The 21,243-nt window shown below is 36.2% G+C and overlaps 1 protein-coding gene and 1 long non-coding RNA gene across 5 annotated transcripts in view; one reads left to right on the top strand and one right to left on the bottom strand.

Moving 5' to 3' along the window:
* UMAD1 (UBAP1-MVB12-associated (UMA) domain containing 1) overlaps positions 1-21,243 on the bottom strand; it is a 218,042-nt gene that overhangs the window by 24,642 nt on the left and 172,157 nt on the right. The window lies entirely within an intron of this gene.
* Positions 2,983-16,062, top strand: LOC111773172 (uncharacterized). The gene is made up of 4 exons (XR_011437817.1): positions 2,983-3,215; positions 7,052-7,179; positions 7,964-7,999; positions 15,271-16,062. It is a non-coding gene; the product is annotated as an uncharacterized lncRNA (long non-coding RNA).

The raw sequence follows: 21,243 nt of genomic DNA, 5'->3' as shown, positions 1-21,243 counted from the left end.
CATTTTAAGAATTTTCTAACTACATGTAAACAAACCAAATCACTTTAAGAAATTTGGCCAAACGGGTATAAATAATGACCTTCATTTCTGCAGTTAAAAAATATGCATTGTAATTATAAGAATGGCTAAGACAGTATGATACAGAGGAAAGAAATGAATTAGGAACCAGAAGGTCAACTGCATTCATCTATTCAAAAAAATATTTGAGTTCCTATAGGAACTCAATGTCTGCCATAATGCTTGGCACCAGACAGAGTGGGGATTCCTATAGGAACTCAATGTCTGCCATAATGCTTGGCACCAGACAGAGTGGGGAATAAATAGTCATGGTGCTGCTTTGGTGGAGATCATAGTACAGAGGGGAAATTGGGCAAAGCACAAGGAATCCAACTGTGGGGAGTGTTATAAGGAAGGAACAGCAGGCAATGAGAAGAAACGGGATGGGTGGTGGGCGTGAAGGGGAGCAAGATAATGAATTTTGACTGCGCATGTGATCAAATATATATTTTTTAAGTGAAAAACCTCTAGAGTAAACTTATGTGACTCAATTGCCATAGTTAAGGTTAAAATATTTGAAATCTGGAAATAATTATTAATTGCAAATTATTTGTTTCAATACTCTCTCAATACATGTCAAGTTTTAAAATTCAATTCAGTGTTATAATAGCATCCGGTATAGTTACCAAACCATAACTAAAGATTATCAAAATTTCACCATGATTTTGAAAAGCCAATTGGGAAAAAAACACCCACCTACTATTTGGATGGGCTGGGGTTTTTTTGAGAATAGACCATTAAAATAGACAAATAAGTAATGACCACTGAGATAGGAGAGAAATTGGCATGTCTAGTGCCTTTTTTCTTATTGAGATATAATTGACATATTGGTTCAAAGTATATAATGTAATGATTCAATATTTGAATATTGTGAAATGATCACCACAATGTCTAGTTATCATCCATCACCACACGTATTTGCAGAAAACTTTATTTTTCTTGTGATAAGAACTTTTAAGATTTATTCTCTTAGCAACTTTCTAATATACAATCAAGTATTATTAACTATAGTCACCAAGCTGTACATTACATCACATGGACTTATTTATTTTACAATGGAAAGTTTGTAACTTTCGACCACCTTCACCTATTTCTCCCACCACCCACCCCGGCCTCTGGCAACCCCAATCTGTTCTCTGTATCTGTGAGTTCAGTTTTTTTTTTTTTTTTTCGTAGATTCCACATATAAGTGAGATCATACAGTATTTATCTTTCTCTGTCTGACTTATTGCACTTAGCATAATGTCCTCAAGGTTCATCCATGTTGTCACAAATGGCAAGGTTTCCTTCTTTTTTTATGGGTGAATTATCTGTATAACATTTTCTTTAACCATTCATCCATAAATAGACACTTAAATTGTTTCCATGTCTTAACTATTATAAATAATGCTGCAATGAACATGGGGGTGCATATATCTTTTCAAGCTAGTGTTTCATTTTCTTCAGATAAATACTGGAAAGTGGAATTGCTAGATCTCATGGTAGTTCTACATTTAATTTTGTGAGGAACCTCCATACTGTTTTCCACAGTGGCTGCCCCAATTTACATTTCCATCAACAGTGCAAAAGGGTTCCCTTTTCTCCACATTCTCACTAACACTTAACTCTTTTCCTTTTGCTAATAGCCATTCTAACAGGTGTGAGGTGATATCTCATTGTGGTTTTGATTTGCATTTCCCTGATGATTAGTGATGCTGAGCACCTTTTCATGGTCTCTGTTGGCCATCTGTATGTTTTCTTTGGAAAAATGTCTATTCAAATCTTCTGCCCATTTTTAAATCAGATTGTTTGTTTTCTGCTATTGAGTTGCATGAGTTCTTTATATATTTTAGATATTAACCCTTTATCAGATATATGGTTTGCAAATATTTTCTCCCATTCAATAGGTTGCCTTTTCATTTTGTTAATGGTTTCCTTTGCTGGGCAGCAGCTTTTTAGTTTGATGTAGTCCCACTTGTTTATTTTTGCTTTTGTGTCTGTGCTTTTGGTGCCATATCTAAAAAACTGCCAAGACCAATGTCAAGGAACTTACAGCCTATGTTTTCTTCTAGGAGTTTCATGGTTTCAGGTCTTACATTCAAGTTTTTAACCCATTTTGACTTGATTTTTGTGTATAGTATAAGACAAGTGGCCAGTTTCTTTCTTTTGCACATAACTGTCTATTTTTCCCAACACTATTTATTGAAGAGACTGTCCTTTCCCCATTTGTATATTTTTGGCTCCTTTGTCATAAATTAATTGACCATATATGCATGGGTTTATTTCCGAGCTCTCTATTCTGTTCCATTGGTTTATGTGTATTTTTATAGCAATAACGCTATTTTGATTATTTATTACAGTTTTGTAATATTGTTTGAAATCAGGGGATGTGATGCCTCCGGCTTTGTTCTTCTTTCTCAGGATTGCTTTGGCTATTCAGGGTCTTTTGTGGTTCCATATGAATTTTAGGATTGTTTTTTCTATTTCTGTGAAAAATGCCATTGGAATTTTGATAGAGACTGCATTGAATCTATAGATTTCTTTGGGTACTATCGACATTTTAACAATGTTAATGCTTCTAGAGATTGCTTTGGGTATTGTGGACATTTTAACAACATTAGTGCTTCCAATCCATAAGCACAGACTATCTTTCTATTTATTTGTGTCTTCTTCACTGTCTTCATCAATGTCTTATAGTTTTCAGTGTACAGGTCTTTCACTTACTTGGTTAAATTTATTTCTGGTATTTTATTCTTTTTGACGCAATTGGAAAAAAACAAGTACCATTTGGATGAGCTTTTTAACATAGTCTCATCTGTTCATGTTTTATTTCATAAATGTGATATTTTATGGATATTATACTTGTAATGAGAATATCTCCAGCTATGTGTTGTAAAGATTGTGATATCTCTCAGATAATAATTATGAATTTTTATATATTTACAGAAAATAAGATGTCTTTATAACCAGATTTGACCAAGAACTCTTACTTCAGTGGTGGAGGATTTCTGGGAAGCCAGGGAGGAGCTAAAAATATTTTAAAAATAAGAACAAACACTTGCTCTTTTATCTTTTACTTGGATTTGGATAAATTTGATCCTACGGGATTCTATGGAATATTATGCCATATATATATGCTTTACATACATGTCATCCAAATCTGTACAACCACCCTACAGGTAAGTGGTAGCATGTATGTCCTAATGTATGGACGAAGAAAGTGAGGCACAGACATTAAATAACTGGTCCAAGGTCACAGTCTGTACACTGTAGAACACCATACTATATTGCTCTTAAAAACTGAACTCAGGATGACTTTTCTACACATGAGCAATTTGTTAGCTCAAATAAAGGCTGTTCGCACAATACTAACACAGAGAGTATTAAAGCTTAGCAAGAGAAAATAACTAGTTGCCTAGCAGTTTACCAAGGAAATATACAGCCTGGAGGTCTCACTCTTACCAGCATTATTCCCCAGTTAGATGCTAACATGATAGTGTTAACCCTAGAGCAAACCCATAAGGACTTGAAATTTATGACGTATCTGTATTATAAGAGTGCAATGAGATTGAAAACTCTAGTACGGTATTTACTGGATCTATTTAAAAAGTATTTCCACTGCCTTATATGTTCTGTTTGCAAGGTCATAAGGAAAACTACCTCCATTTTAAGAAAAGCTAATAACTGAAATTTCAAATTTATAAAACAAAGTAAAAGCAAGTTTTACTTGCACTATAGGAAGAGTCTTTGCTCTAACTAAAGGGTTCAGTGAAGAATTCTGAAGGACAGACATTTCCTCTTACAATTAAAGTATTAGAGTCACAAAAAGCTGGTATCACTGAGAAGGGCAATAGTCTTAAGATTTGCGTGGAACTTCTAGTCTCAAGCTTTACTACTATGCTAAGATGCTTGTGACTTAAAGCAGGGTCCTTCATTTCTCTGAATTCTATTTGGTTTTGGATTAGAGGATCTTTAACCCCATAGATCAGCCCTGTTAAACAGAAATTAACGAGAGCCACATATATAATTTAAATTTTTCTGCTAGCCACAGTAAAAAAGGAAATGGAAACAGCTGAAATTATTTTTAACAATACAGTATATTTAAATATATATACATATATATATATATTTTTTTTTTTTTGAGGAAGATCAACCCTGAGCTAACATCTGCTGCCAATCCTCCTCTTTTCACTGAGGAAGACCGGCCCTGAGCTAACATCCATGCCCATTTTCTTCTACTTTATATGTGGGACGCCTGCCACAGCATGGCTTGCCAAGCGCTGCCATATCCGCACCCGGGATCCCAACCGGCGAACACCAGGCTGCCGAAGGAACATGTGCACTTAACTGCTGCATCACTGGGCTGGCCCCTTAACAATATATTTTATCTAATATATTTTAAACATATTTTATTAAATATAAATATAAATAAATATTTATTTAAATATATTTAAAATGTCAGTTCAACAAACAATATAAAAAAATTATTAATGAGATATTTTAGATTCCTTTTTTCAGACTATGCCTTGGAAATCCACTGTATATTTTATACCTACAGCACATTTCAACTCAGACTGGCCACATTTCGAGTGCTCAGTAGCCACGTGTAGACAGTGGCTACCGTATGGGACAGTGCAGTTCTAGAAGTCTATTCTCCAACAATTTATGTAGAATGTTTCAGGAGCATTCCATTATTAAAAGTGAGGCACACTAGCAGAAATCAGGCTTAATAAAAGTAGCTGTCCACACAGTGTGGTTTATTTAATGGCAACACTATGAAGGTTCCCAACTACAGAGGCCTGAAAATCCACCTTTGATGGACATTCCTGTGTAGTAAACAAAAACCACCTATGTTTTTCACCATTTTAAAATATAAATCATAGAAAGATAACAGATTGACAAATTAAGCTCTTAGTGCAAACTGAAATCTTTTTAGAAGCATATGGAATTGCTTCTAAATTAAAAGTAAAAAAGAAGTAAATTAAAGGGTCCTTAACACTTGACGTGAATGTGTTTGAATTTATATATTAGTTGGATCACTAGCATCTTACATGACTTTGGGGGAGTAGGGATCAGAAACCTGGGAAGGGTAGATACCTAAGAAAAAATTTACCTACTTACAATTCAGCCTTGCATTCTTATGATTTAACTTTAATGAGAACTTACAGTCTGAACTAAAATGGAAAAAAAGATAAAAGGAAAAAAAATCCACATAATCACATGCTAGGTGAAGTCACACCCAAAGAAGGGCTGTCATTTTGACGTGAATGTCAATTAATGACAGCTGTGAGAGAGTGATGTTGGAGAAGGAATTAACACCAGAAGTCAGTCTTGCAAGAGGCTCTTGGCTCCTCTAAGAAGAGGTATTAACAAAACATTAAAAATAATTAACAGAGAAGCATAGTTAGGCAAGCTATATTAAAACAACCAGGTCCTAAATGAGAGTTGAAATTCAAACCTTGAACTGCACCTTGAGAGGAGACATGGTAGATTATGGCATGGAGCTTGTTGAAGGCAAAAATCTGGACTGTGTGTAATTTGTGCCCTCTTGTCAACCAGTTCCCACTCTGAGATTCAGACGAAGGTTCTGGGTGATCTTATCTGCAGGTGACCACATAATGGACACCTGGGAAGGCCGTGCCAGCCTCTTATTAAGAGGAAGGAAGAGAGGGAACAAGATTGGTCACCAAAGCACCTTCAGCCACGCATTTTCATTCAGTCAGGTGGAGGAAGGCTATGAATTTAGGATAAGTATTCATGTCTTACATGAAAGCGTTCATTCCTTCCCACTGGCAAGCTGGAAAGGACCACTTTGTCATAAACCAAGAATTAGTCATCTCATTCAGTTTACTCTTATAAGCAAACCTCAATTTTAAACTTGCAAAATTTTGTGTGTGTGTGTGTGTGTGTGTGTGTGTGTTAGGGGGAAACCCCCTGTTGGTTTTTGAGGTTTGGGGGAGGCAGGGTTTTGGGGGTTACAGAATTGACATTACTGGGTCCGGGGAATGTTAGCTGTGCAAATAATGTCAATTCAGGAAATTGTGGAAGTGAGATTTAACCCAGGTCAGTCTGGCTCCAAAGCCAGAACTTTTTTCCTAGGTGGAAAGGATTTTATCTGAGAATCACAAGGTGGCAAGGAACCCTCATTGCAGAAAATACAGCCACTTTTTATGAAGTCCTCCTTTCTTTAGGCTCTTAAGGTATCTGCAGCCTACTAGGCCCATATTTATGAACAGGTTTGAATTCAATCCAAATATAACGCTCAATAGAATGTTACATAATATTAAATACCACAAGTATAGCAGTTTACTTGATCCCTTCATTTATTTTCTATGTGTAAGAACAAGAACAGTATTCTTCATTGCCAATCCATGCAGAGATGGGTTAAAAGAAACAGAGATTTACATACAGCTCTAGAAGAAAAGTACTCTAAGTTCAGAAGATCTTTGATTTTAAAATATGGTTTACCATTCCTCACAGAAGAATCTGCTGCTCTTTAGCAATCATTTGAGTTCTAGAACTACCCAATGAGCAATTAATTGGGCCAAGAAAGAGGTTCATTTTGGTAGTGAATCTCAAGAATAGACAGGTGGGCCCTGACAGGGACACCAGCATGCCAAAGCAAATGACCTTCTACACACTTTGCAGCCAAGTGCTCAACTTTAAAAGTCGGGGCTTAAAATGGCATCTTGTGTTTTTCTTTCTTAAAGTGGCAAGGAGACTTTATTTAGTGTCTGCAAAGTAGATTCATTAAATAGATTTTTAAATGTGTGCATCCAGACTGCTGTCTGAAGAGCTGACTGTATGGGATGGGCCATCTTAAACGGAACCATATTTAAGAAATGGTGAGATTCTTCACCCAACAGATGATGGCCCACGGCACCCCCTTTCATGGTCACAGGACAGACTGTATTGGGTTTTCGTAACTTCCTTTATCCCCCACAGACTGAGAGCTCTGGGAGGGCGTGGACCATGTCTATTTTGTTCATAATTGTATTCTCTCTCCATCCTTCAGAACCATGCCTGGCATAGAACAGGTGCTTAGGAAGTATTTGCTGAAAGGGGAAAAAAGAATTTTCTCAGGAGAGGCTAAAAGAAACAACAGACCTCCAGTGACCAAGATTTCTGAAGAATATGTATTGAGTAAGAGATGTACTCTTTATTTTTTCCCTAGGATAGTAACAGTTTTCCTCAGATAATGAACTTTCTTCTCAGTGGAATATTCACACAATAGCCATCCAAAAAATAAAAAGGCAACTTGATTTGCCTTGCCATATTTTACTCAACAGCATCATGGAAATGCCCACAGGTTATCAGAAAATATAGCACTATTTTTCTTTTAGACCTCAATAAATCATTCTAAGTTTTTGATGGATCACAATAATAAGTTTTAAATGTCCTAAGTTCTTATGCTCATATTGGTGATGGCAAATCAGGTTTTAAACCTGTCTAGGTCTTGGTTATGCTTATCAAAATAAGTTAAAGGTCACCTTTTAGATCGGAAATATAGCAATGACAACACAAGAAAACGAATGACAATGACAACAAAAAGCATTACGTGTAGCAGTTTCTAATTTACAAAGTATTTCCACATCCATAACCTCATTCGTTTTTAATAACACCCCCGTGAAGAAGGCAGAGAGAGAGTTACCCTCATTTTACAGAGGCAGGGCTGGAGCTCACAGAGCGAAGTCACTCAGGGTTACACAATTAGGAAATGAATAGTTGGGGATTGCGTGTGTGAAATGGGGACAGAAGCACAGCTGAAGGAATTTAAAAGATGACTGGTTTATAAAACATAACCTTTCGTTTACTTTATTGTCCTTGCTTACCTAACACACCCAACAGAGAGACTGCACAGAGATTACGTTCTTTACTGTAAGGTGTCATTATCTAGCCTTGTCATCATTATTTTTGTTTTATACAGGGCCATGGAGAAAAGTGTGCCTTCCTGTATAAGATGGTAGGTTTTTAAATTAGCTCTTTTATTCATTTGTAATACAAGCTGACAAGAACTATTATAGAGGACAGAGAGGATTGGGAATAAAACATAAGAGGTTACGTTTCTTTATAGCAAACTAAAATCTGGTGGATATAAAGGGAGAAATGTATTTCATTCTCTTAAGACTAGAATAGAATCTGGAATGTTCCAAATGGTAATATTTCCCAATTCTTTCTTTGATAGTATCTTTTCTAAGATGTTTGTCTGCCAGCCTTCCCAGTGATCCAGAGAATCTACATGAAAACATGCTTTTGTATGCAATAACACAAAAATAAGATTATGTTACATTGTCAGTTTCTACCTCGTAGAATTCCTTGCATTCTTTAGTGAGACCACATCTTGAAGAGTCACTAAACTACCTAGAAATACACATTATCTTTAAACAGTACTGTTACCCTGATTAATAACACTCTTCCTTTGTGGGGGAGGGAGCAAGAGTAAAAGAGGCTCACAAAGTAACTTGAAAACATAAAATATTAGAGTCTTATATGTTTAATGTCTGTCTCCTTTCCCCATTCCCACTCTGGTGACAGGAACGCTGAAACACAACTAACAGCCTTTTAGGTTCTTATTAATGGGGAAATGCTCATCAGTTGTCTTAGCCTTTAGGTTTGTTGAGAGAAAATAAGGTCTATTAGGAGACTGTTTGGCTCCCAAGGGCAAGGAGTTGCATCCAACTCTTGCAGGCTTCTGATGCCTACAGACTGCAAAATCAGGCCATGGTAGGATGGAGCGCCTCCTTGCTTTAGTATTACTCTGGAAGGTTAGTTAAGAATACTCACAATTTTGGTGACCCGGGTTTGTGGGTTCAGATCCCGGGCAAGGACCTATACCACTCACCAAGCCCTGTCATGGTGGTGACCCATGTACAAAATAGAGGAAGACTAGTGCAGATGTCAGCTCAGGGCTAATCTTCCTCACCAAAAAAAAAAAAAAAAAGAAAGAAAGAAAAGAAAAATACTGCCAATATCTAGGGATTTTCTCCCCCAAACTCTATTAGGAACCCTCCCTGATGATCATCTACAATTGGTGGTTTTTAACCTTTGGTAAGGACATGTTGAAAATTTAATAAAAGATCTGACTCTTCCCAGGATAATGCTGCTGCTGTTGCCACTATTAGTAATAATAATGATGATAATACAAAACTAGTAGCAGTTATTGTTTATTGAGTGCACATACTATATGCAATGACTTGAGCTAAGTGCCCTTCAAGGAGACACTGATCCTGATTCATCCCTCCTTCCTCTCATACTCCCCCAGTTCACCATGCTTTTCTCCACCCTGTCTCCTATGATCATTCTTGGCAATGCCAACATTCATGTAGATTATGGTTCTCAACCCTGAATGCACATTATAATCATATGGGGAGCTCTTAAAAAATAGCAATTCCCCAGAAACCACACACAGAGATCCCGATTTAATTAGTCTGGAGTAGGGCCTGGGCATCAATATTCTTTGAAATCTCCTCAGATTTTGTGCAGCCAGAGTTGAAAACCATGAATATACACTCCATCCTTTCAGTTCCATGCCCTCCAAAATCTTCTTTGTTCAACCCACAACAGCCATGTGCTTCCCTGGTCATCTTAGACCTTAGGTTAATAATAAAACTACTAACCCCAGAGCTCTACTTCCTGCTTTGTGCATGTTGACTACCATCTCCTAACAATCTACCTCACCCCCTAGAAGCTGCACTCTGGCAGTTCAGTGACCCCACAAAGAGGGCCAATCCACTTTTTGTTGTCCAGGTCACCATCATGTCTTTTCCTTCTTTGTCCAACTTTGATTCTGTATTTCATCACTGTAATTATTTCACTGCATACACCTTTAATTCCATTGCCTTCTTGTTTCTACCTGGTTTTCATCTACCTGGTAAAATCCCAACCCCAGTTAAACCCAATTTTATACCAACTGCAAACCCGAATGCACTTGAGCAGCCGGACGTGGGTTGGAGGAAAGCACAGAATCATGTTGACTAGTTTCATTTTAAATTTATGGCTAAGAATCTCTAGAGATCATCTTCACTTCCTTTCAACAAATCTACCAACCTACCTGCAACTGTGCCATATACTCTTCCCCACCCCTCATTAAGTTGGATGAACTCTCTCTGGGGTCAAACCATTTGTACGCCGCAACACTTCTCAAGAACTTTGTCCTTGAAACTACCCCTTCGTTCTCATTATAACTTTTCATCTATTTACTACATCACTCCTATTAGTATCCAACATGATGTAACATCTCCTATTTAAAAAAAAAGCTTTTATCTCCCTCGTCCTAACGCTTTATTGCTCTGTTCTCCTGTATAGTAAAATGCCGCAAAAAAGTGTCCATCCTTGCTGTATATTTTATTTCATTTCTTAAACAATGAGGAGATAATATATTAAAATATGTGTAAGACATAAAGAATATAACATAACAAGCACCACTCAAGTATTTCACCACTCAGTTTTGGAAGAGAGCATCACTAGGAACTCTCAAGTTTACTTTGTGTCCTCCCACAACATATTCCTTTCCCTCCCTCACTAGGAAGTAAATGCTATCCTTTTTGTTTGCAAAACATCCATCTCCCCATTTCCACCACCTCTTGGCAACCACCAATCTACTCTTTGTTTTTATGAGTTCAGTTTTTTTAGATTCCACATGTAAGTGAGATCATACAGTATTTGTCTTTCTCTGTCTGACTTATTTCACTTAGTGTAATAGCCTCAAGGTTCATCCATGTTGTTGCATATGGCAGCATTTCCTTCTTTTTTTATCGCTGAATAATATTCTATTCTGTGTGTGTATGTGTGTGTATATATATATATGTCACATTTTCTTTATCCATTCCTCCATTCCTCTGTCAGTAGACAATGGGTTTTTTCCATATCTTGGCCATTGTAAATAATGCTGCAATGAACATGGAGGTGCAGATATCTCTTCAGAAACTGATTTCATTTCCTTTAGATAAATACCCAGAAGTGGGATTGCTGGATCACAAGGCAGTTCTTTTTTAAAATTTTTGAGGAACCTCCATACTGTTTTCCATAGTGGCTGCACCAATTTACATTCCCACCACAGTGTACAAAGGTTCCCTTTTCCCCACATTCTCACCAACACTTGTTATCTCTTGTCTTTTTGATAACAGCCATTCTACAGGTATGATGTGATATGTCATTGTGGGTTTTTTCTCTCTCTTTTTTTTTTTGCTGAGGAAGATTAGCCCTGAGCTAACATCTGTGCCAGTCTTCCTCTACTTTACATGTGGGTTGCTGCCACAGCATGACTGATGAGTGGTGTAGGCCTGTGCCCGGGATCTGAACCCACAAACTCAGGCCACTGGAGCGCAACAAATTTTAACCACTATGTTACAGGGCCAGCCCCTCTCATTGTGGGTTTGATTTGCATTTCCCTGATGAATAGTGATGCTAAGCACCTTTTCACGTACCTGTTGGCCATTTGTATGTCTTCTTTGGAAAAATGTCTTTTCAGGTCCTCTGTCCATATTTTAATTGGATTATTTGTTTTTTTTGCTATTGAGTTGTATGAGTTCCTTATATATTTTGGATATTAACCCCTTATGAGATATATGACTTGCAAATATCTTCTCCCACTCTCTAGGATACTTTTTCATTTGGATGATGGTTTCTTTTGCTGTGCAGAAGCTTTTTAGTTTGACGTAGTCCTACTTGTTTATTTTTGTTTCTGTTGCTTGTGCTTTTGGTGTCAAATCCAAAAAACCAAGACCGAAGTGAAGGAACTTACTGCCTATGTTTTCTTCTAGGAGTTTCATGGTTTCAGGTCTTACACATTTAAGTCTTTAATCTATTTTGACTTAATTTTTGTAAGCAGTATAATATAAGGGGCCTATTTCATTCTTTGCATGTGAATATCCAGTTTTCTCAACACCATTTATTGAAGAGACTGTGCTTTTCCCATTGACTATTCTTGGTTCCTTTGTCAAATATTAGTTGACCATATATGTGTGGGTTTATTTCTGAATTCTCAATTCTGTTCCATTGGTCCATAATCTATTTTATGCCAATTCCATACTGTTTTGATTATCATTGCTTCATAATATAGTTTGAAATCAGGAAGTGTGATGCCTCCAGCTTTGTTCTTTTTCAAGATTGTTTTGGCTTTTCAGGGTCTTTTGTAGTTCCATACATATTTTAGGATTGTTTTTTCTATTTCTGTGAAAAATGCCATTGAAATTTTGATAGGGATTATGCTGAATCTATAGGTTGCCTTGGGTAGGATGGACATTTTAACAATCTATTAAGTCTTCCAATCTACGAACAGGATATCTTTCCATTAATTTCTGTCTTCTTCCATTTCTTTCATCAATGTCCTAGAATCTTCAGTGTACAGATCTTCCACCTCCTCGTTTAAATGTATTCCTAAATATGCTATTGTTGGATGCCACTGTAAATGGGATTTTTTTAAATTTCTTTTTCAGATAGTTTGTTGTTAGTGTATAGAAATGCAACTGATTTTTCTATGTTGACTTTGTATTGAGCAACTTTAGTGAATTTGTAAATTAGTTCTAAAATGTTTTTTGTTGGATTCTTTAGGGTCTTCCGTATAATGATATTCTGAATATGTGTATATCTTTCCTTTGCTTTTCTTTATAATTGTGTCACAAATATTTATAGCTCTAAACAATATATTATATAGCTTTGCATGTTTTGAACTTCATATAATTATATTTATTTTTCTGTGGCTTGCTTTATTCTCCTAACACTATGTTAAGATTCCATACTGCCATGTGAAGCAGTTTTAAATCCAATTTCACTTTCTTAGAGTATCCCATTTATGAATAAGCACTATTTATTCATTCATTGTGTGCATGATGGATATTTGTATTGTCTCCAGTTCCGACTATCATGAATAGTACTACTGTGATCACTCTTATGCATGTCCACTGGTCATAAAAGTCCTTCTAGGCTATACAACTAGCAGTGGAATTGCTGGGTCATAAAGGAATCACATGTTCAATTTATGAAGAGATGCCAAATTATTGTTAAAAGTGGCTGTACTAATTTTATTACTTGATTGGATAATGTTGATTGATTATAAGATAATCTTTAAAATTTTATTGATATTTGCTCTATGGTACAGTATGTGACTTATTTTCATAAATGTTCCAGGTGTACTTGAGAAGAGTATCCACTGTATATAGTCTGTGGTCAACATCAACTTCTTAATTCTGTTGCTCAAATCATTTACACCCTTCCTGATTATTACTGTCTATTTCAACAATCAGCACACTACAGCCCATGGGCCAAAGCTGGCCCATAGCCTCTGCCATACAGCCCAGTGAACTAGAAATGATGCAAAGACAAATATGCAACAGAGAGCATATGTGCCCTGCAAAGTCTAAAATATTTACTATATGGCCCTTTTTAAGACAAAGTTTGGTGAACTCTGGGCTATTTGATAAGTGAATGACTAAGAGAAGTATATTTGAATCTCCAACTCTGATGATAGATCTTTCTTTTTATCCTTGGGTTTTTGTCTGTTTTTTACTTTATATAATTTTCATCTATGTTATTACGGGCATACAACTTTAGAACTGTCATATTTTCTGGTGAAATGAACCTTTTACCATGATCTAGTGACCCTCTATCTCCAGTAACACCTTTTGCCTTAAAATCTATTCTAATGATATTTGTAGTTATGTCATCCTTTTTTTTTTTTAAACCTTTCTCTACCCTTAGTATTTTTCATGTAAATCACAATACTGTATTTAGATTTCTTTTAAGCTAGCTTATCTTTCCAATCAATTTAATAAACTTTGCTCTTTTTTTTTCTTTTTGGTGAGGAAGATTGGCCCTGAGCTAATATCTGTTGCCAATTTTCCTCTATTTTGTGTATATGGGATGCCACCACAGCATGGCTTGATGAGCCGTGTGTAGGTCTGTGCCTGGGATCTGAACCCATGAACTCCAGGCTGCCAAAGCAGAGCAATACAAAATACAAACTTAACCACTACACCACCAGGCTGGCCCCTAAGCTTTGCTTTTTAACAAATGGATTTTGTTAATTTACTCATATTATAGTGACTGACATATCTGCATTTATTCTACCATCTTATGTGTGCTCTTTGTTTTTCTTTTTCTTCTCTTTTACTTTCTTTTGGGTTGACTGAATATTTTTATTCCTTTTTAAGTCTCCACGAATTTAGAATTTATACTATTTCTTCTCATATGAACCACTTTCATCATTCCTTCTTGCAGCTCAGGTCTTCTATCTGGAATCATTTTCCTTCTGCCTGAAATACATCATTTTGAATTTCCTTTAAGAGAGTCTCTTGGTTTTGTATACCTGAAAAGAACTTGCAGGTTTTGCATATCTAAAAATAACTTTATTTGCCCGTATTCTTGAAATTTTTGCTGTATATGGAATTCTGCGTTGACACATATTTTCTTACCACTTTGAAGATACTATGTCACTGCCTTCTGGCTCCACTGTTGTTATTGACAAGTCAGCTGTAACTCTGTTATGATTTTGAGGCAATCTTTTGAAATATTTCATTGTTTTTTGGTGTTGTGTAGATTTGCTATTATAAGTCTAATGTGGATTTCTTTCTGTTTATTCTTTTTGGAATTTTTTGGGCTTCCTAAATCTGAAGATTGATATCTTTCACCAGTTTTGGAGTGTTATTAGCTTCTATCTTTTCAAATATTGTCTCTGCCCCATTCTCTGATTTTGACCCCTCTGCTCTGGGATTCCATTAAGATGCATGTTAGACCTCCTCATTTTATTACATTATAATATTAGCTATTATATTATTAGATGTTGTTTTATTATAATATATAATAGCACCCTGCATGCTATTATTTTGCATTTCTATATCTCTCTGTGTTACATTCTGAGTAACTCCTTTGATCTGTCTTCTAGCCCATAAAATCTCTCTTCATCTATGTCTAATATATTAAATGCCAACCAGTGCATTAAGTGACTATTTTTAATTCCTAATGTTCCAATTTGTTTTTTGCCAAATATGCTTGATCTTTTTTAAAAAGTCTCATGATCCTTAGCATATTTTCAAGTCTGTCTTTTAGTCTTTAAATATAGTAAACATAACTATTTTGTCTTAGATGAGATATACTAAAAACTGAGTCTCTTGCATATCTGATTCTGCTATGTTTTTGTTAACTCCCACTCACACAGCCTTGTTTCCTTATGTATTTTTGTGAAGTTTTTTTTTATTTATTTTTATTTTTTTATTTTTTTCCTTTTTCTCCCCAAAGCCCCCTGGTACATAGTTGTATATTCTTCGTTGTGGGTCCTTCTAGTTGTGGCATGTGGGACGCCGCCCCAGCGCGGCTTGATGAGCAGTGCCACGTCCGCGCCCAGGATTCGAACCAACGAAACACTGGGCCGCCTGGAGCAGAGCGCGCGAACTCAACCACTCGGCCATGGGGCCAGCCCCCGTATTTTTGTGAAGTTTGACTGAAGAATCAATATTCCTTGGAATTCTATCTGTAAGAATCTTTCAGGCCTGGTTAAAAGGGACTCCTCCACAGGGGAGTTATGTTCACTTCTGCCAGAACCTAGGGATACAAACGACCCAGGAAAATTTAAGCTAAGTTCTTGACTTCTGGTTTTCTTGAACCTTTCAAAGGTATCATCAAGTAACTGAAAAATGTAATGGCAAATTTAAAAAGACAGACAATATGACAAATAGAGAACAGAAGGAAGAGAACTGAGATCTAAACGACTCCTAAAGGATACTCTGAAGAAGAAATCAGTCTTGAGATCCACACTTTGCCCTATACGGTAAATTTTTAAATTTCAAAGACAAAGAAAATAAACTATAGAATTAAACAGAAAAGAAAATTATCTACCCAGAAGATAATGGAGTGATATGTATAGCTTTGAGCAAACCAAAGATGGTGACATAAGAATTTTATAGCTGGTAAAATTACTATTTGTGTGTAAAGACAACAGAAAACCAGTTTTAAATATGCAAGAGCTTAAAAATATATTCAAGTTATTTTTAAAGTAATTATGTAGAGATGTTTAACATCAAAATTAAGAAATTCAGGAAGATAAAATTATTGTACAATGATTGATGGTAAGCAGTTAAATATAGAGGTAAATCAGTGTAACAGTTGTGGATAGGAAACCAGATTAAGAAGAGTTATTCAATACAATTAATAAAATCCAATCCTTAAGATTATGTTAATAAAGACTGTAAGTAAGAAGGAGTATGTAAGATTATATTTTACATGTTACAAAGCTGAAAACAAAAAATATAATTCTTAGATTTGACAGGTAGGTGAAATTTAGATTATAGAATGTTTTTAGAGACTATAAAAATAATCACTTATGTAAATAAAAAATATCTTCCATATCATTGAAGAAAAAAACAAACAAAACAAGATATTATCCATAGGAATGAAAAGAATAAAAACTGAAAGGAAGCAAAAAACCCCAGAAAACCCTAAAATAACTAATATAAGATCACATTTATCAGCTATTTCAATAAATGCGTTTTAAATCTCTTTATTGAAGGACAAATAATTTCCTTTGTTACTTAAAAGGTGACTTTTATATTATGCAACCTGTCATGGTAGCACACAATTCTACTTTATTTCCTTTCTACCACTTACCACTATTAGAATGGTCTTGTTTCTTGCCCAATTCTCTGCACTAGAATATAAACTCCATAAGAAAGAATCCTGGCTGTCTTGTTCATGCCTATATTGCTAGGACCTCAATAAAGAAGAGTTGTATCAATCAGTGAGAGTAGGAATGGGTGAATGACTAGAAGTCACGAAGAAAGATTAAAAATAAAAAGGCAAACAAAAGGAAAGCAGAAGTTAAAATAAAAATGTCATATAAAAAGTGATAGCAAAATACTTCAAAAAATATATAGAAGATAAATATATATATATATATATATATATATATAGAAGATGTTTTTGTTGTTGATAAAAGACAAAACCCATAATGAAATTTAGAAGTCATAAATCTTGTTACATCAAACAACAGGATCAACATATGTAAAGGAAAACAAAAACACAGAAATACAGACAGAAAATGATAGAATTACAATGATGGTCAGTGACTAATACACTTCTAATAGTCTTCAACAGCTTAGGTCAATAAAACATAAATAAGAACATAGAATATTTGAATAATTTACCCCCTTGAATGTGTGTGTGTGTATTTTATATGCATATAAACAACTTTGTACCCAACAAAGTATTTTCTAAGTAGCCATATATTGTTTAATCAGAAAATAATCATTAATAAAAAATACTACATTCCACTGGTAAAAAACTTTTGACAAGCCTTCTTCCCCAAAAGCTGTTTAAAAAATAATTCATGGAATTGAAATAAAAATTTGGAGTAGATACAAATTTATCTAGATGGAAAAAAAATTTTAAGTCTAAGCATCTGGAAACCATTAGCAAGACTGGTCTAACATTTTTGCAAATGTCACATTTATCTAATACCTTCTAAGGAGTACAGTCTCAAACAGGCAAATAAATTGCAGGAAGATTTCATAAGCCTGAATGAGTGGACAGAAAATTGGAATAATGCTTTCTGAAGGCACTAGGGCAGTTCAGTTCCAGAACCACATGACAAATAACAATAATTTTTCTGCATAAAAACTATGTTAAATTTGATTTCAGAATACTATGTACAACTCTATATGCCTTGAGAAATGAAAGGCAAAGAATGAAGGTAACATTTATTGAGCAAATATGTGTTGTTCTGATGTATAATTAAATCTAATAATCAATACCTAAAAGAATGGCTGTTTTCATTGACTCAACAAATAGTTCCTAAGAACCTACACTATGTCAGGCATTGTTATAAGCACTGGGAAGACGTATAATAAAATTAGGTGAAATGTATTGTATAGTAGTAGGTGGTGATAGGTACTATAAAGAAAAATAAAGCAGAAAGGAGGGATGGAGGGTATTGGAGTAGACAGTTACAATTTTAAATAAAATTAGTCAGGAAAGGCTTTCCTGAGAAGATGATAATTGAACAAACACTTGTAGGAGATGAGGGAAGGGTATTCCAGGGCAGAACAGCCAATGGAAAAGCTCTGAGGCAGGAGTATAAACAGTCAGGAGGCAGTGAGGTTGAAGCAGTGTGAACAATGGAAATGGTAGTAGAATGGGCTACTGGGAGACCAGACTGTGTAGGGTCCTGAGGTTACGGTCAAAGATTTTGGCTTGTACTTGAAAAATGATCTGCCTTACGTTTGAAAAGAATCACTACGTCCTTTGAGTAGTTGAGAGTAGCCTGCTGAGCAGCAAGGATGGAAGAAGGGAGTTAAGAAGCTTGTACAGTAATCCAGGTAGAAGATAATGGTTGCTTGGACCTAGGTGGCAGTGAAGGGGGCAAGGAGTGATGGATTCTGAATGTATCTGGAGGTATAGCCAAGAGAATTTGCTGGTGGATCAAATGTAGGTAAGAGATAAGAGGAGTGGGCATAACTCCAAAGATTCAGCCTGAGCAACTGTAAAGATAAAGTTTCGTTCTTTCCATTTTACGGAAAGGTAACTAGATGTTGTTCTAAAGCTCACAGTTTTTCCACAATGCCTCATTACTTGAGGAAAAAGGTAAGTGAAATCATGTGCATAGAGCTTCTACCATACAGATTACAGACTTTTCATGTTACAAATGAAGGTTGAGAAGACATTTTCTTTTAATAATTGGTAATATCTCCCTGAATTATGAGGTTTATTGTTACAATGATCTGGTGAAGCTTGAAAATGTAAAACGGCTGGAAAGAGGATAGGAAATTTATGGATGACAGATTCCTATCAGGTTATCTACGGATGGCAGGGATCCTGGGGTAGATCTTCACATTCCTGAGGCTGATGCCATGATAAATTACCCAGAGAACCTCCTCGGAAACCAACATTGGACAGAATGAGATGGAGAACAGACTTTCCAAAGATTAGATATGAGAATCTCGTTTGCTCTGGCTTCTTCATGTCAAGTATTTCAAATAGAAATTTGAAAAAGTAACCACCAATGTTCAAGCTGCTTTTCAGGGACTAAAGATGTTTTTTAAGCGTATATACAGAGCTGTGTTTTGGACATTTAGCATATAGATATAGCTTTCCAATTAGTTTCTCATAGTATAAACCTTAATAGGCTCCAAGAAATGTATTTGTTTAATTTCTTAAAGCTTTCTTTTATATTGTCTCATTTGCCATGTTAATAGGATGCCCCAGCAATACAAGTCCATTTTGTTGTTGTTGTTGAGATAAAATATATTCTCTTTTCCATTATTCTTATTGGAAACATTACATTGGACATCTAGAATTAATTTTCTTCTATCCTGCTATCTTTGTCTATTTGTATAAACATGCTATGGTGGGGTAATTCCCAAGAGTTGGCTCTCTTAAATCTGACCCCTCCTGACATCCCTATTTCAATGAAAGGTACTCCCTCTTTCTTCCCAGTCATCTTGACCCTGCTCCTTCCTGTCCTTCATGTTTATGGCAGGACCGTTGCCAATATCAAGAAATACTAACTCTGCAGTATGCCTCATGTGTATAGTACCTCTCTTTTTCACTCCCAATGCTAAGAGTCCAGAGATGACTCTGGTGTTAATTTTGGCAACATCTCTGAAGGCATCTCCTCTCCCCTGGTCCGTCCCTGCTGCACTTCATCTGGCATGCAGGGGCCTGCTTAATTTTAAATCACCGCTCTGGTCATATCACTCCATCAAAACCATATAGTGGCTTCATGTTGACAGCAGAATTAAGTATAAATTTTTCCTTTTTTTTTTTTTTTCTGCTTTATCTCCCCAAACCTCCCCTGTACATAGTTGTATATCTTAGTTGCAGGTCCTTCTAGTTGTGGGATGTGGGATGCCGCCTCAAGGTGGCCTGATGAGCAGTGCCATGTCCGTGCTCAGGATCCGAACCCCGGGCCGCCGCAGCGGAGTGCATGAACTTAACCATTCGGCCACGGACCTGGCCCCTTAAGTATAAATTTTTCTACCTACCTTTCAGGGCCCTCCCCAATGTGGCCCCACACTGCCTTTCCATTCTTATCTCCTACCACTTCCTTTACAAGGTTGCTACAACTCTAGCAAAACCAATCACTCTTCCCTCAACCCGCCTCCGTTTCAGCAGCTCGGTGCCTCTGCTCACACAAAAACATTCCTTCTTGTCTTTCAAACTTCCCCTCTTGTCTATCGCAAGTTGACCTATCCTTCAAGTCCTATCTCAAATGCAGCTTCGAAGAGGCTCTTGCTGATGCCCCTGATCAGCGTGACCACCAGCTCCACTGCACTCCCACCTGTTGGCCCAGCACTTTGTTTATACAGCGCTTACTGCAGTCTGCAGACCCGAGCACCCTTCTTATCTTCAACACTTTAGTCTAAGCTCCTAGAGGATGAAAAGAGTGCTTTGCTCATCTCTGAATCTCCCAGGGTGGTAGGATGGTGCCTGACACAAAGGTGAGTTCAAGGATTATCAGTGACGAGAAGCGTTAAAGAGTAGACATCTTAAAAGAGGCTGTTTTTAAACGTACTATTAAAAGTGAACATTCCCCTTTCACTTAATGACAGGATATCAGTGGAGACAAACGGATATAACAGTATCTTTCTGGTCCTCTTCAGTATTCTTTCTACTCTTCTGTGTAAACAGAATTTACATTATAGTGATTAAAAGTCCCTGTAAAATGGTGTCATGAGGCCACATCTGGGAAGAGGGTCAGTCTGTACCAATCTGTTCTTGACTCACTATATAGCGCGTAAGGAGAATATGAGATGGTGTGTTTGGATTAGAGACAGAAAGGAAATGGAGTTTTCAAGGGAGAAAAAAATTACAAAAGAACAACCTGTTTCACAAAATGTAGTCTGCGGAAAAATCTTTCAGCTGAATGTCAAGATTAAGAAAAATCAATAAAACCTTTGAAACCAGAACTATGTGAAAGGCTTTTTGGGCTTGATGGCAAAATACAAAGCTATGGCTTCAAGAAAGTAAAATCTTTCTCCAATAACCACAAAAGCAATTCTTCAATATTCAGGAGCCTCCATGGCCCCAAAATATGCTTAGAACAAATTGCTTATTACACAGATAGGGATAGTCAAGATTCAAAGGGCCAGCACTTTCAAAAGGAGTTTTACCAAGACTGTAATTAGTTGTTCTGGCAAAAACTGCATACACGTCTAATTGCATACACAATTGGCTAATTGTATCTTCAAAATGAAGGGTAAAGGGTTAATTGTATCCACA

Source organism: Equus caballus, chromosome 4 (genome assembly GCF_041296265.1).
Source record: "Equus caballus isolate H_3958 breed thoroughbred chromosome 4, TB-T2T, whole genome shotgun sequence".
Lineage (NCBI taxonomy): Eukaryota > Metazoa > Chordata > Mammalia > Perissodactyla > Equidae > Equus > Equus caballus.
The sequence above is the reverse complement of the archived record's forward strand: the minus strand, read 5'-3'. Positions and strand labels throughout refer to the sequence as shown.